The sequence below is a fragment of the Engraulis encrasicolus genome, chromosome 17 (genome assembly GCF_034702125.1).
Source record: "Engraulis encrasicolus isolate BLACKSEA-1 chromosome 17, IST_EnEncr_1.0, whole genome shotgun sequence".
In the NCBI taxonomy this organism is placed as follows: Eukaryota; Metazoa; Chordata; class Actinopteri; order Clupeiformes; family Engraulidae; genus Engraulis; species Engraulis encrasicolus.
Window position 1 is genome coordinate 1,622,918 of NC_085873.1, and position 6,116 is coordinate 1,629,033.

The 6,116-nt window shown below is 41.1% G+C and overlaps 1 long non-coding RNA gene across 1 annotated transcript; it reads left to right on the top strand.

Annotated features, from left to right (window-relative positions):
* The first annotated feature begins 1,702 nt into the window (after nucleotides 1-1,702).
* LOC134467144 (uncharacterized) lies at nucleotides 1,703-5,685 on the top strand. Its single transcript, XR_010038459.1, has 5 exons — nucleotides 1,703-2,023; nucleotides 2,693-2,845; nucleotides 3,561-3,619; nucleotides 3,978-4,073; nucleotides 4,964-5,685. It is a non-coding gene; the product is annotated as an uncharacterized LOC134467144 (long non-coding RNA).
* The last annotated feature ends 431 nt before the right edge of the window (nucleotides 5,686-6,116 follow it).

The following is a 6,116-nucleotide window of genomic DNA, read 5'->3' on the forward strand; positions in this document are numbered from 1 at the left end:
CTTAAATGGAATTACACTTAGCTGATGCTTTTATCCAAAGCGACTTACAGTTATTTTACAGGGTATTGGTTACAGTCCCTGGAGCAGTGTAGGGATGAGTGCCTTGCCCCAAGGGCACTTCAGCCATGAAGGGATGGAAGCGATTGGTAAGGGTGGGGTTCGTATCTGCAATCCTATGATCTACAAGTCACCTAAGTTAACCATTACACCACGGCTGACCAGATTACTTTTTTGCTGTTTAAGAATGGCACCAAATTTAAGAGTCAGAAGAGAAGATTAGATATTAGTCTACACAATAAATTCCTCAGAGTTAATTCAACATTAAAAGAGTAGGCTATGAGTGTCACATTTAGCTCTAAGAGTTTAACACTGCTGCAACATGCGTTGTCATTTCCTGTGACCAGCACAGATGCAGTTCTGTTCTTTTAATCAGATGCACAACAAACCAAAATAATTCTTATTTCACGATGGAATTTACGTAATAGCATAACATGATGCAATATTATGTGACCTGACTGACTAATACTAATGGCTGTGCAAGGTACACGTGTGCTTGGGCATGTCCCAACACGTCCAGAGTTGACTGAGTGTGGTGTGAGACCTGCTAGCTTTTACGTACGTCACTGGCACTCTATGTGTTGAAAGAATGGGTTTGCTCGGAAAACCTTTCACTGTGCAACACACACAGCATAATGCGCAACAACAACCTACCTCATGGTGCAGAATTGCTATTCACTTAGCCCCTGCATACAGTCTGCTGTCATCACTTATTTAATATCCCATTGAATACACTCTCTTGTTTTCTGTGTGTCTTACCTTCTACAGTTGACACTTTGACATTTCGTCATCACCACCACCACCACCACCACCATCATCATCATCATCATCACCATCATCATCATCATCATCATCATCATCATCATCATCATCATCAATCATCATCAAGACTCACTTCACTGTAAATGGACACCCTAGCAAGTTATAATTTCAAGTAGTAATAGCAATGGTAGTGGGAAATTAAGTACATTGAGATGCGTACATTACTGTCTATTATGACAAAGAAAGGAATTTTGATGTTCTCACAAACAGACAGACAGATAAACACACAGACAAAAATACAAACACAAACACAAACACACACGCAATCTAGCATGTATGTTCACATGCACACACCCCCACCAGAGAGAGAGAGAGAGAGAGAGAGAGAGAGAGAGAGAGAGAGAGAGAGAGAGAGAGAGAGAGAGAGAGACAGAGTAATGAAGTGTGTGGTTGACGTTGTCACTTGAGATCTGTGGCATGTCTACAGACCTCCACAGGTTGCTTCACACTGGTTTATTTTTCCACAGAGGAAATGAACACATTTCCTCCACAGTCTGACCAGAAGCGCAAACACACACACACACACACACAGGCACACATACACATATGCGCGCACACAAACACACACACACGCGCACACACACACACACACACACACACACACACACACACACACACACACACACACACACACACACACACACATGAAAGAAAGGATGATTGTTAGTTTTCTTCAGTGACAACATACACACACACAGGCACATATGAAAGAAAGGATGATTGTTAGTTTTCTTCAGTGACAACAAGTATGTACACACACACACACCCACGCACGCACGCACACACACACACACACACACACACACACACACACACCGTAAAAAATAGAATTACGCATTGTTCAAGTAATTACATGTTCACAATTGAATGGACAGGAAATATGAATTATTATTAACCAACAGAAAAATCCACATCAAACCGATAGGTTGCATCTCAGTGATATGTGAATATAAAATAGTGAATATTGCAAATTGAAAATACTTAATTGCCACAACTGTTTATTCAGCGCATGCGCTTGTTGGCCACGACACAGGGTTTCCTGTCAACATGGGAAGGGCTGGCAGTGGCAGGCAACATGTGTTCCAGTTCCACTCCGGTTGAAGTTTTCTCAACTTTGTTTGCAGGATGGCCAAATTTCGAAAAGGTACGTTATTAACAGGCTGTAAGCAAGTGTATAACATTGTGTCCTGTTAAAGAAGTAATTTAACATGTCTGTGTGTGTTTTTATGAATGACAAGATTTCGTTTCACCATGTGCTAGTTTTGAACCAGTGTTTGCTAATGGGCTAGCTCATATGGCATTCATGTTAGCTAACTGTCAGGAATGTTACGGACCGGCTGTTTGTTTATCTCATTTAAAAACTGTCAATGCATCTGTGGTACATTATATGGCCCTCTTATTTAACCAGCGCGGTATTTCTGATTTCAATTTGTGGCATGTAATGGTTACAAGCTGACCGCATTAGTCCAATGCCACACTGCCAATCCACCTGGAATAGCCATGTCATTTACTGGTAATGGTAACATTAAGGACTCAAAGTTTCTGTTATCATAGTCTGTGCTTTTTTGTTACTGTTCAGCTGTTAGTAGGCTGAATAGTAGCGTGCGTCTGTGAGGCTGTGTATGCTATTGCACACGTTTGTCTTTTGTTTTTGTTCATGCATTCACTTCTAACTTGTGCACATCAAATGAGCTAGCAATTAAAAGTAATCTTCATGCAATGTTATGTTGGTATGCTATGTGGCTCCTAGCAAAAGGCTTTTTCTTATGGATGCTAAACTTATTTCAAAATATCCTTTCTGATTATGTTTCAGATAAGAGCACCACATCTCCCATGTTCTTCAAGCACTGTGGTTTCTCCTTAGACCAGGACAATCTTCCCTGAGTGACACCAGGAGCTTCACCATAGGAGACCCCAAAAGGGAGTTGTGCCTTAAAGTCACGCCTTGTAAGATATCATCACAAAGGTGCGCTTTAGCTAATTTAGCACTTGAATTTCATATTCAAATGTGAATGTTGTGCTTTTTTCAAGAAATATGTTTTAAAAGGGACTTTTCAATAAAAAAAACACCTAGAAAATCAACATTAGAGGTGCACTGCAATGATTTTAGTTGTTCATTTGCAGAATTCAGGCCACCCATTCACAAATGTTAGCTTTTTTAACAAATAGTCAACACTACTATTACATTGCAAGTGTTCATTATAAGGTGGGAAATTTGCATTTTACATGCATGAAAAGGGGGGGTGCTCTCCATGGTTCGCCATTTTGAATAGTTTATTAATATTCAAGAAATATTAAATTTGGCAATAGGCAGAAAGGTTTCAATGAGCAGCATAGTTGCAATGCCTACTCTGGCCACAATCTTACACAGTGCACCTTTAAGTGTTCTGGTGTTTAAGTTATCAGATCATAGCTTACTGCTTAAAGCCATGTGTCCTGATTTTATCTTAACCCAAAACGTCACATAATTGAGCATCCATACCTCGTACGCTGTTATGGTCCTTTAGTGGAACTATATGTACATAATATTCTCAAGGCATGATTGTCACAGTTGGGCATTGCTTGGCTAAGTATTATTCTTGTTGCTTGCCATTATAGGTTCTTGAAAGTAGAGAGCAGTGTCTATGTTAAAATCATGGTTGCTGGCATCAATTAATTGAATCATTACTGTCCTTTGACAGCTGACCTTGTTGGGGGAAGGCTCTGGGTGACGCTGAGGACACATTGTTGACGGATCATGGTGAGTCTTGTGTTATTGCCAAATAAGTCATAAATTCTAACTCTATAAATGTGTTTGTGTATAATTTATTGCACTGCTACATAAAATGAAGGGAACACCTAAACAATGAAATGCAACTGTCAGTCAATCATACTTCTGTGATCCCAACCTGTCCAGTTAAGGAAAATGCATTTTGAATCCATTTTGCTTACTGTTCCTTTCTAGCTGAGTATTTCGTTGGAACAGTATAGTTGCTGGGGAAAGTCTTTTAATATTGGAGTAGAAAGAAAATTAATAAGTGAAACGATTTTTGCTATAAAGAAGTGTTTGAACTCTAACTCTGACCAAACTGATGTTTTTTCTTGCTTTTTTGACATAGACCTCTGACATCCTCAGGCACCGCAAAGATGCTGCTCTTCGAGGACTTCCAGTATTTCTCTGTGAGGACCCCAAGGAACTTTTCAAAGAGTGCCTTGTAAGTAGTCATTAGCATCAGACAGGAACTTTTTCCAACAAATCATATAATGGCATACAGTGCCTTTATGTTTCATACTATGTACATTATACTCATGCACACTCAGACTGAAAGTGTGCTGACATGCACGTAGTACAGAGTAATAGAATACAATAGAGAATAGAACTGGAGATTTAGTCTAAGATGGGGTAATGAATAGAGGAGGGGTGGATGTCTTTGTTGATTCACCTGTGGCACCTCCCTAAGGGCAACAATTGAAAGTTCAGTGATGAGGTAACTGCCATTGATCGGGTGGGGGGTAAATTAATAGAAATTCAAAGTGAAACATGCAGTGGCAGGGGGTTGAGTGGCAAAGACTGAATAAGAAAGTGAGTTTGTGTATGTGGTGGTGGTACTGGCATTTCTCCTGGCATCCCCTCCATGCCCTGGACACTGCCGGGGGACATAGCAAATCTTCTTGCCACACATTGATGTGCCACCTTTGACAACCACTAGCTGAGCAACTTCAGTGGATTATACTCTGCCTCATTTAAACCTACATTGCAGAAGAAGGGGGTGAGGTGAGGGTGGAATGGTCTGTGGATGCCACCTGCTGAAAAAAAATATTTCTGGGGCATACTTTGGTTATTACCTCCAATTGCTACTCATTGGTTGAAATTTACAAACTGTAGACAAAATGAATTCACAGTGATTGCTTCCTTGCTGGTAGGTTGTCAGGGAGTTACATTGCTTTCGGTTTGATGTTCCCTTTATTTGTATAATAGTGTCATGTAATGGGACCCAGCCCTATGAGTTTCATCATGAGTAGGTGGTACAGGACGGGGGAACAGCAGATTTACAAAGTCAATATGAGAGTAAAAATACTTTTTTTGTGCTTTTGTTGTCTGCAGGAGGCCGATGCAGATGGTGTGGCTCTCCAGGGTGTGGCTGTGGGCATTCTATATGTTCGTGAAGACTGTGGTCCAGGTACATCTACGCGAGTGCAAAACATTGCCGTCATCCTCGAGGAGAGTTGTTTTGCAAGATATCCCAGATACCCCAACTGCTCTGGCATACCTTTTTGGCATACCTTACCTTTTTTTCCTTTATGCCCTGAATATCTCCTACCCAAAGGCTCTGAAGTATACCTTCGATACTTTGCAAAATGTCTTCATGGAGATTTGTCTCAAATGTACACGGCGTGTACAATCTCTGAAAAACAAACTGGCACTGTAAGACTGACGGCGAGGCTGTAATGTCAAGTTCCCATGACTGCCTATGTTCTCACAATGTTGGAGTATGGCTATATTTCTGAGGGAAAAAATGTGGATGACATTTGAACTTAGCTTATACTGTAAGACTGAAGACGAGGCTGTATTTTGAAATGTGTGGCGGTTACATCAAGTTCCTTTGATGGCCTATGCTCCCACGGTGTTGGAGTATGACTACCTTGTATTTCTGAGGGGAAAATGTGGAAGACATTTTAACAAACTTGCACTTGAAGAGTGAATACAAGGTTGTATTTTGAGATGCATACTGGTTACGTCAAGTTCCCCTTGATGACCCATCTTCTCACAGTGTGGAGTATCGCTGAGTTTTACCTCCTTACTTGGGCTATACTAGCCTGGTTCTCACCGATGATGCGGGTGTACACAAACCAGCATCTGGTAGCGTTGCCATTAACATGCTCTTCTGGAGTCGAAAATAAATGGTGCATTTATTGCAATTCACCACCAACATATTTCAACTCGCCACCAACAAATTCCTCCAAAAATGTTTTCGGTTAATCTCTAGAGTCAATGTGAGCAGCCGTTGATCTTTAAGCAACAAGTGCTCCGTTTATTCTCTACTCGAGAAGAGTGTGTTAAGGGCAGCGCTATGAGACGGATGTGTGTGTAGCTCCACTCCACCGGGGTGCTCCGGAGCTACACTTGCGCACCGTCGGTGAGAGGCAGGCTAGGGGTATACTGGCCTTCAAAGGCAAAGTGCAGTAATTGAGTTCAAACTGAGAAGGGTGTTCATTACACCACCTTTTATGTTGAAAAAAAGACTAGCGGTCCAAAT